General features: G+C 45.2%; 1 long non-coding RNA gene across 2 annotated transcripts in view; it reads right to left on the bottom strand.

The window, feature by feature from the left end:
* LOC126509667 (uncharacterized) overlaps positions 1–10,718 on the bottom strand; it is a 31,357-nt gene that overhangs the window by 3,044 nt on the left and 17,595 nt on the right. For both annotated transcript variants that reach the window (XR_007594222.1, XR_007594221.1), the window contains 2 exons: positions 8,910–9,154; positions 5,575–5,930 (listed from right to left, as the gene is read on the bottom strand). This is a non-coding gene — a long non-coding RNA (uncharacterized lncRNA). The remainder of the gene's footprint in view (positions 1–5,574; positions 5,931–8,909; positions 9,155–10,718) is intronic.

Genomic DNA, 10,718 nt, shown 5'->3' with positions numbered 1-10,718 from the left:
TTATTTATTTATTTATTATGTATACAATATTCTTTCTGCGTGTATGCCTGAAGGCCAGAAGAGGGCACCAGACCTCATTTCAGATGGTTGTGAGCCACCATGTGGTTGCCGGGAATTGAACTCAGGACCTTTGGAAGAGCAGGCAATGCTCTTAACCGCTGAGCCATCTCTCCAGCCCCCCATTCATGACATTTCTGAGAATGATCTTGGACTCTTGATTATCTTTCCTCTGCCTCCTGAGTGGTGGGATTATGGGTACATACCACCAAGCCCAGTCTGTGCGAGGCTGGGGATGGAACCCAGGGCTCTGTGCACACTGTACCACCATGCTCAGTCTGTGTGATGCTGGGGATGGAACCCAGAGCTGCACACTGGATAGACAAGCATTTTATCAACCGAGCTACATCCTCAGATCCTAGTTTCTGAATTTTATCTTGATTATTCGTGCTCCTTTTAAGTCACTAAAAACCACCACAGTGATTATTGATAAGTCTGCTTTACTTTAGACTTAATTTCAGGAGTTTACTATTTTCTTTTGATTGGACCATATTTTCTTTACTCTTTGCATGCCTTATAACTTTCTCTTGAAATGCAGCCATTTGTAAAATGAGCCATTCCCTGCTGCGGGGATGAATTGTTCTGTTTACTTGTTTTCTCGGTAGCCTCTAGCCTTGCATCCAAACTATCACTCCTTTGAGACCCAAACCTAAGTGCTAGAGAGAGGGCTCAGGAGGTAAGAGCCCTTGCTGCTCTTGCACATGAGCCAGGTTTGATTTCCAGCACACACATGGCTCTGGCTGTTCTTGAATCCACTGTGTAGGCCCGCCTGTAATTCATAAAGATCCACCTGCTTCTACCTCCACAGTGCTGGGATTAAAGGCATGTATATACTGCCAACAGGCCGGGCATTTTGTTTTTGTTTTGAACAATGCTTGATGTATTGACATCTACTCTAGGATATTAAGATAACGTGTAAGATATGCATTATGGACCTACTCATCCTGGTATCAAGTAAGATGGGCATTATGATCCACTCATCCCGGCTAGCAAATAAGACAGGCATTTATGAACCTGTTCATTCTAGTATCAGCTAACAGGCATTTATGAACCTGCTCATTCCAGTATCAGCTAAGACAGGCATTTGTGAACCTACTCATCTTGGTATCTAGGAAAAACAGGCATTATGAATCTGTTCATCCCGGTATCAGCTAAGACAGACATTACGAATCTGTTCATCCCAGTTATCAACTAAGACAGGCATTACAAACCTGCTCATCCTGGTATTTAGTAAGATGATCATTGTGAGTCCAAGCCCAGTCATTGAGTAAGTAGCATCGGTGATAAAAACAAACCAGTGAACATAAAAAGATGTTGTACAAAGACAAGAGTTACAGACACGATTCTTGCCGTAGGCAGCAGCTTCTCAGCCCCACCCTATTGATGCCATGCCCCAGTGACACCAGGGAAGAATTTCCAATTGTTTTCTCCAAGGGGAAAATCTTCTATGTTTTCAGGGGAAGCTGTAAACAAAGGGGAAACATTTGGGAAGATGCCCACATTTCTCTGAATAAGCCCTCATTAATGTTCTTGCAAGAAAATAATGAAACGTATCAGGACACACACACGCACACACGCGTGCACGCGCACACACACACACACACACACACACACGCACGAATAAAAAAATCTCAATGCCTTTAAGATGCGTGAAGTCATTTTGTGCTGTGCTGACATGAATGTCACCTGCTAATTCTGTAGCTCAGCCTGGTTGTGGAGTGTATGAGCACCCTCTCGGTCCATGAGTCCCACAGTTAGTGCTTCTAGTAGTTTCCTTGGAAACGATGTTGCCAAACTCTACAAATCTACTGAGCAATATAACTGGCACGATTGTTAACTTTCATACCTTGAAAACCAGACTTAAGTAAGACAGCAATAAAGATGTCTTGGCTTTTAGTTTATGTATCTGGCTTCTAGTCGCTCCTTCCAATTAGTTGTGCTTTCTTGAAAAAAAAATCTGAATTTAACAGAAATCAATATATTTTTTTTCCTGCAAAACAACCAGTTATACATGTATTTTAAGTCCAAACTATAATGGCTCATGTCAATGATGTCCTGTTGACATTCACTACTCTGTAGGTTAGCCTAAAATTTAAGATCAAACATAAACTTAAAGGGTCAAGGAGAAATTTGTTTCTAAAGAATAGCAGCTCCCTCTCCCCCTTCTAGTTCTCAGCCTGGAGACGGATACCAATCTTTTGCTATGTGTTGTCATGTGACCAACCAACAAAATGATATTGCTGCGATGTTGAGGTTTTTCTTTGGGGGGGATGAATATATTGACTTATTAGTAGAAAAAAATAGGTAGTTTCTTTTTGCCCCAGCCTCAGCTCAAAAGTGACCTTTCTATCTCCCTCGAAATCTTGTTAGACTGTATTATGATCTCTGTTGCACTCCGTTAACATTAGCATCTCCACTAATATTAGGGACACGACATGGGTGCTCACTGCCCTCACTCCTATTCAGTACAGAACCAGAAGCCATGCCTAGAGCAGTAAGATAAAAGAAATCAATGAGAGAGATACAAACATGGAAGGAAGAAGCCAGCGTAGCCTTATTTGTAGATGACGTGATTATATATCTAAGGTAAACACTGGGAAGCTCCCAGACCTGAAGGACAAGTTGGGCAAAGTGGCAGGTTACAAAATCAACTTCTAAAACCCAGTCATCTTTTTATATACCAATGGCAAACATACCCAGAAAGTAATCAAGGAAACAACCCATTCGCAACAGCCTAAAAGATATGCCTTTGAAATTAACCCTAGGAAAAGATCCCCACAGCAAAAGCCTGAACAAAAATCACCAAGGAAAGAAGTTGAAAAAGACCTGGGAAACGGACAGGCCTCCTATGCTCACGGGCAGGTAGCAATGCTGCAAAAACGTCCATCCTACAAAGAGCAATCTACGAGTTCAACGCCATCCCAATCTCAGTTCTTTACAGTAATCAGACAAATCTGAAAATGCACAAAAGCTTCATTATCCTGTGAATAATAACTGCTGGAAGTATCAAAACATCTGATTGAGTTCTATCACAGAACTACAGCGATAAGAACAATATGATACCAGCACACAGACACACAGGTCTGTGGAAAGGACTAGAGGACCCGGACAGGAGTTCACACAATTACAGCCACCTGATTTGGCAAAGCAGTAACAAATACACACTGAAGAAAAGACAGCATCTTCAGACAATGGTGGTGGGGAAACTGGCTATCTACATGTAGAAGAATGGACCAGATCCTCATCTATTCTACACACAAATAAATTTCAAATAGATCAAAGATCTATGTGTTAGAACTGAGCTTCCGAAGCCACTAGAGGACAAAGGAGGGATTTTTTTTGGTTTTTCGAGACAGGGTTTTTCTGTGTAAGAGTCCTGTTGCTGTTCTGGAACTCACTCTGTAAACCAGGCTGGCTTTGAACTCACAGAGATTCGCCTGTGTCTGCCTTCTGAGCACTGGGATTAAAGGTGTACATCACCACCACCTGGCAAAAGCAAGCACAGGTCAGGTCTTGCTGGAAGGACAGCACAGGACATAGGGCTAATGGCGGACAAGTGTGAGCCACAGTCAGAACGCTGCTCGGGAAAATAAATAGCTAACGGAGTGAGGAGGTGGCCTATGGACAAAGAAGAGCCTCCCCAAACACATCTGACTACCGAAAGAGCTGAAAAGCTCAGCCACGGGAAAGCCAGCAACCTGTTCTGTCTGTGGAACTCGAATTCTCAAAAGAAAACACAGATGATTAATAAAATATAGGTAGAAAAGGCTGATCAGGGAGGAATGGGGAGGATACAGAAGAGAAGAGAAGGGTAATAAAATTTATAGATTTATGAAAACACATACGGAAGTCTATTTTATAAGCTTACTAAAAATACAATAAAAACCCATTTTAAGTAGCGATATCTTCCATGGGCTAGATAATGCTCCGAGGGTAATAAAATTTACAGATTTATGAAAACACATACGGAAGTCTATTTTATAAGCTTACTGAAAAGACAATAAAAACCCATTTTTAGTGGCGATATCTTCCATGGGCTAGATAATGCTCCGAGGGTAATAAAATTTACAGATTTATGAAAACATAAGGAAGTCTATTTTATAAGCTTACTGAAAATACAATAAAAATCCATTTTAAGTGGCGATATCTTCCATGGGCTAGATAATGCTCCTCCCAGAAGCCATGGTTATCAAAGAAATTTCAATGTCAGGTGTGGGACACTTCCCTGTAACTTGTTGACCAAGGAGACCCCAGCATTTCTACAAACAATACTGGCTATTTCCATTGCTCCTGGTTGCTCAGGAGAACTTGATGGTAAGACCAGATTCCTGAAAACAACCCATTCTAGTCACAGGGCATAGAGAAATCCATCTGGAGCTGAGCTGGAAGCTTCCTTCCATCAGCCAGCCTTCACAGTGTCTGAAGGGGCTTCGTGGTCTGCTGAGAAGAAAAGTGAACAGCAAGCTTACCCAACTGTGAAGTGTTGAAGCAACAGCAATGACCTACCAGGCAGGATGTGCTGTCTGGTGCAGTAGTGTTGACTACTCAGAAGCTGACCTTGTCTTAGTCAGGGTTTCTATTGCTGCAACGAAACACCATGACCAAAGCAACTTGGGGAGGAAAGGGTTTACTTGGTTTACACTTCCACATCACAGTTCATCGTTGAAGGAAGTCAGGATCTGACGCAGAGGCCATGGAGGGTCTGCTTCCTGACTTGCCCTGCTCCTACCTATCCCTTGCCATGGTTTGCTCATCTTGCTCCCTTACAGAACCCAGGACCACGAGCTCAGGAATGCACTACCCACAATGGGCTCGGCCCCTCCTATTCATCACTAATTAAGAAAATGCTCTACAGGTTTGCCTGCAGCCCGATTTTATGGAAGCAGTTTCTCAGTGGGTGTTCCCTCCTTTCAGATGACTCTAGCCTGTGTCAGTATGACACAACTGACCTTGTCAACGGGACACACAATACTTTCTAAGATACTCTTTCCTTTTTCGGTTCATCCCCAAGATCTTAGATTAATAAATACCACAAATATAAAACATATTACAAACTTAAAGTCCCACAGTCTTCAATTCAAACCCTTTAGAAGTTCAGTTTCGGGCTGGACTGACTGTTCTTCCAGAGGTCCTGAGTTCAATTCCTACCAACTACATGCTGGCTCATAACCATCTATAATGAGATCTGGTTCCCTCTTAGAGTGTGCAGGCAGAACACTGTATACATAATAAATAAATCTTAAACCTAAAATAAAAATAATAAATAAATAAATCTTAAAACAAAACAAAAAAAATGAAAAAAGTTCAGTCTCTGTAAAAATCCAAAGTCTCCTAAAATCTAAAATTTCTCTTAAAAATTCAAAGTCTCTTAACTGTGGGCTCCAATAAAATTAAAATAAGCTAAATACTGTCTTACTTCAAGAGGGAATAATGTGGGCACAGACACAATCTGAGCAAGACAAAACCAAACTCCAACGGCATAAATAATTCAATGTTCACTATTTGGAATTCACTCACCATCTTCTGGGCTCCTCCAAAGGGCTTGGGTCACTTCTCCACTCTGTCACACACACAGCTTGTCCTCTAGGCTGGGGCAGGCTCTATCCTCTGCTGCTGCTGTTCTGGGCTGCACTTTAGCCAACAGCCTCTCCTGGCCTCTCCTCATTGTGCCAGGCCTCAACTTCTCTGCAGGACCGGTTCACTGTTGGGGCTTCACCTGGCTTCTCCCAGCGCCAAGCCTCAGGTGTTCTCCAGGACCGCTTCATGTCTTCCAAACCAGTACCACCTGGGTGACGCTTACACTTCCAAGGTCAGCCGCTAACAGGAGGTACAACTTTGGCCACTTCTGGAACCCAGCTTCATGTGTGCTGACCCTGAGTAAACACATCCCAGGAGACTTCTTCACCTCAGTGATGCTGGCCTCTTCATAACCCCGGCTGACCAGAACCACAGATTCTTCACACAAATGGCCCAGCAGAGTCTTTGCTTCCCTCTGAAACGTCACAGGCCAGGCCTCCTTCGTCTGCCCTGCTCTCTCGTTCTCATCTTCCAAGCTCCTACCGGAAGTTCACCACGCACTCAACACTAATGTCTTTTCTAGCCCAAATGTTCAATAGTCCTCCCGCATTCCTTCCCAAATGAGCATGCTCAGTTCTATCACAGCAACACCCCACAATCCTGGGACCAAGCCGCGTCAGTCAGGGTCACTACTGCCGCTATGAAACACCGTGACCGAAAGCAGGCTGGGAACAAAGGGTTTACCTGACTTCCGCTTTCACGTCACTGTTCCGTACAGACGGAAGTCAGGACAGGAACTCAGAGACGGAGCTGATGCAGAAGCCACAGAGGGGCGCTGCTTACCAGCTTGCTCTCCTTAGCTGGCTCAGTCTGCTTTCTTATAGAACCCAGGACCACCAGCCCAGAGCTGGCACCGCCCACAATGGGCTGAGCCCTTCCGCATCAATCACTAATTAAGAAAATGCTCTACAGACTTGCTTACAACCCTATGTTATGGAGACATTTTCTCTGCTGAGATTCCCTCCTCTCGGATGACTCTAGCCTGTGTCAAGATGACCTAAAATTAGGCAGCACAGTAACCAACTGTTTTCTGATTGGATCTGAAGTCTGCTCCACATGAGGGAACTCATGCCTGATTCTGTAATCCTGGTTATGTCCCTGGCTGTGGAGGCCCCAGGCCCCAGGGGGAGCCTACTCTCTTTGCTCTGCTAAAAGGCGACATTGTCAAACTGCCTTTAAATACTACTGTTTCAGCTGGGTGGTGGAGGAGGCACTCATTGTCTCTGTCACATATTGCTCGCTTTGGAAGCTGCTCAATTGTACTTCCTGCCTGCTCAAGTAATATTATCTCCCTTCTCAGGCCTTCGATGGGGTTGAAGATTAGATAGTCATAGTTACTGTCCTCTTATGATCTAGCCAAATCATTTCCTATACAAGACTTAGACTCCATAGGATAAAATGTTTATTAAAACATTTAGCATATGTTCCTTGCTTAATATTGTTTATGCTGGTTGCAATTCTAATTATTCTTGATCTCTGTTCTTAGTGTATATAATTTTGTATTGGGGTTGAAACCCTCTTATTTAAACAAAAGGAGGAGGTGCTGTGGGAGCACACTCTGCTCCTTCAGCCAATAGCCTTTAAGATAACAGCCCATTTGGGTATGGTTTCTGGTACTGTAAAAAAACAGCTGTAAAGTCTGTGCCCACTCTTACTTCTGGCTCCTGCTTCCGGCTGCTGCACTCTATTCCTGTTCGCTCAGAAGACTGTTGTCTAGGACAGTGATCTGTAAGTTTTCCCCTTGAATAAATAACCCTTTTATTATCCATAATTCTGAACTGGTGTGCGATTGTTTTGTGACTTACGCCTTTATCTGGCACCCAATATGGAAGGCAGAGGCAGGTGGAAGCCTGAGTTCAAGGCCAACCTGATTTGCAGAGTATGTTTCCAGACAGCCAGGGCTACACAGATCATGTCTAGAAAACAAAACAAAACAACAAAACTAAAAAATCAAGCAAGCAAAAATCCCTCATGTTTCTACCCATACTTGAATGTCGTGCCCAGTCTTTCTCGGGGAAGCTTTTTATTGCAGTGGGTGGCAGTTATGCTGAAGTTCATTACTAACAAAAGTGTGAAGAGGAAGTGGTTGGGGCAGCTGGTCCTTGGTGAGCCAGATGCATCACCCCCTTCAAGAATAAGTGACAGGGGCAGCTCGGTCCTCGGTGGGTCAGCCGCATCAGTGCTTAGGGAACATCACAGAAGCTGGGAGGGCAGAAGAAATAGTGTACTAACTGAGGTTGGGGGTTGCGCCGGAAATGACATAAGCAGTGTACTCATGAATTCAGTGAAGCTATGGCTGTCTGCACAAGACTGGGCCCCTCAACATTCCTCATGGATGGAGGAGGGACCGGCGAGGCCCCACTCCTTCCACTTTAGCAGTGAGCTTTGGTGCAGAGCAGAGAGCGTCATTTTCTTTAGTGGTGTTTGCTCTACTAAGCAACCTCCTCCTTAGGCTCAAGCTAGTGATTCTTTCCCCTTAAAAACAGAGGTTTTTACATTCTTTTCAGTTCACACAAAAGTGTCTCAGATTCAGGGGCCTGGGCAATGTCACACGCGGCACTTGCCGGGCCAGCACGGACCCAGGACAATTAATCAAGCCGGTGCAGGAAGAGCTAGGAAGTTCAAACCCCAGAGAAGCCAGGTGTGGGTGTGTCTGCCTTTGCTTCTCAGTTCCATCGCCCCATTCCAGCCTCAGTTTCCCTCACTGGGCTGCTGCGAGGGTCAGGTCTGAGGGTTTAAGAGAAACAGACGCAGTCTCTTAAAATGCCTCAGTATTTTAAGGTCTTAGGCGCACCGCTTGGCACCATTCCCTACACTGGTCCCTTTTCCCAGCAGGGGTAGGGAAGACCAAAACACACACACACACACACACACACAAACACACACACACAAACCCTGGGAAGCAGGGCATGATGGGGGAAGAGGGAAAGCCAGTCACAAACGGTGCTGACCTGTCATGGCACCCTCGGGAAGCTGAAGCGTTAGGGTTGTGGTGAAGTCTAGGGCAGAGAGGGCTATAGAGTGAGGTTCAACTTCAAACAACAAAACAAAAACCATAGCAAAAGCACAGAAAGCCCCCGTGGATGAATCCCCATTGGCTTCCTGGTCCTGTGGTCAGGAAGTTACGCGCTGTCTCCCAGAACAAACACCGAGCTTCTCTGGCTCGCACCCTTTGTGTGGCCCATCTGCAAGGGCATGGAAGAGGCATTGAGCTTATTGGGACCCAACTCAGTATCACAGATGTGTCCCTAGATCCTTGGAGCCGCGATGCCTACCTGGCTGGCACACTTGGTGCCCACAGGGAAGCCGATGGAGCAGCGAATTCCAGGGTGTGATTCTTGGGGTCATAAAGACGCCGTCTGGTACCACAGGCTGTCATAGCAGACTGGCTGGAACATTCGCTGGTGTCTATCTGTAGTCCAATGACACACTTACTGGCCCTCATGGTGCCATCATGGAATTTCCGTTGACGTTTGACCTCGATCCACACCACTCTGCAGCCCCTGGGTTTTGGCTTTCCCTGAAGTGAAAGGAGAGGCTTGAGCCTGTGTCTTGTCCTTGTTGGACAGGTAACTCTTAAGAAACTCAGCGGGTCACACACAAATAGAACATGGGAGTGGGGGGGGGCGGGGCTTGGTGAGAAGGGCTTCATTAGGAGGAAGACAGGATGAAGGAGGGAAATAGTGGAGAAAATAGTTAAAGTTCATTATTTAAATATATGAAACAGTCAAACAAAACACAAGAGAAGCACCTATAAAACAAGCCAATCTCTTCATCGTTACGTTGAACTCATTAAAAAGAATGAAGTGTAGAAGGCCAGGGATGAACCTTCCTTTGTTGTTCAGTCTGCCACGTAATTAAGAATACGTGTCTAAGTAACCGGACTTCTATGGGTAAGAATGTCTTGCCCCAAAGAAGAACAGGTTAGCCTTTGCCAATATTTAAACTTATTTACTAGGGAACTTCTTAGGTCCATAGTAACTACAAGTCTATTTCTATGTATGTTTCCCTTTTAGAAACATTGGATGATCTTTCAGCCTGATGTGTGACCTACAGGAGAATGTCTTGCTTCCCTCAGTTCCTACAAGCAGGTGGTTTCAGTTCTGGAAAAGGAAGCTAGGACTTGGGAGATTAGGGGAGCTCCGTGACACTGAGCTAGACTCTCAGGTCTGGCAAGGCTAGCCTGTGTCACTGAGCTAGCTAGACCCTCGGGCCTAGCAGGCTAGGGAGACCTGTGTCACTGAGCTAGCTCCTCAGGCCTGGTTCTGGTAAATTTTCTTTTCTAGGATTTTGTCTCTTTTCTGTGAGGTATCAGATTCTGAACTTTAGCTTTTGGAAAGATCTTGAGTTAGTCCTTTCATACTGGGTCATGTCTATGCAGCCTGTCTTTTCCGTGATTGCCAATCTCAAGATTTCCCTCCCACAGGTTTACTTCTGCTTTTTTTGGGGGGGGGAGTAGAAAGGGGGAACAGGATCTCTCTACATATCCCTACCTGTTCTGGAACTTACTAAGAGACCAGGCTGGCCTTGAACTCACAAGGACCTGCCTGCCTCTGCCTTCCCCGTGCTGAGAATTCCAGAGCTACTGTTAGGATGTCGCCTGCACTCCACCAGCGCACACAATGCAGCCCGCAGCCCTTGAGTGGTTTGTCATGGGTTTGCTAACCGAAGCCTACAGTGGGCAATGAGCATCTGTCTTAAGGTAGGGGAGGGGTTGACAAAGTGTGCCTTGTTCCCACTCTGCGCACTGTAAAAAAAAAAAAAAAAAAAAAAAAAAACCAAAAAACTAAAAAAAACTCTGCTGCCAGTGAGAAGAGGGTGGCAGCTGACAGTCAGGAATTTTGTTTCTCCGAGTCCTATTGTCCTTGTCTGATGTCCCCTCGGACCTGGCTAGAATGCACAGAGGGCCACTGTACCACCTCAGGAGTGTTTTTAGACTACATGAGTCATGCCAGGCATTTCCAAGGCTCCCAGACTTCATCAGGTGGCCCAAGGGTGTGTGTCTAAGAGTAGACTCGAGTCTCCCAAAGAAAACGACAGCTCTCTTGAATAATGCCGGGAGAGACTAGTCTCCGCATGCTCTA

The sequence above is a fragment of the Alexandromys fortis genome, unplaced genomic scaffold (genome assembly GCF_014885135.2).
Source record: "Alexandromys fortis isolate MF-2015 unplaced genomic scaffold, M_Fortis_MF-2015_v1.1 scaffold_87, whole genome shotgun sequence".
Classification (NCBI taxonomy): Eukaryota; Metazoa; Chordata; class Mammalia; order Rodentia; family Cricetidae; genus Alexandromys; species Alexandromys fortis.
The sequence above is the reverse complement of the archived record's forward strand: the minus strand, read 5'-3'. Positions and strand labels throughout refer to the sequence as shown.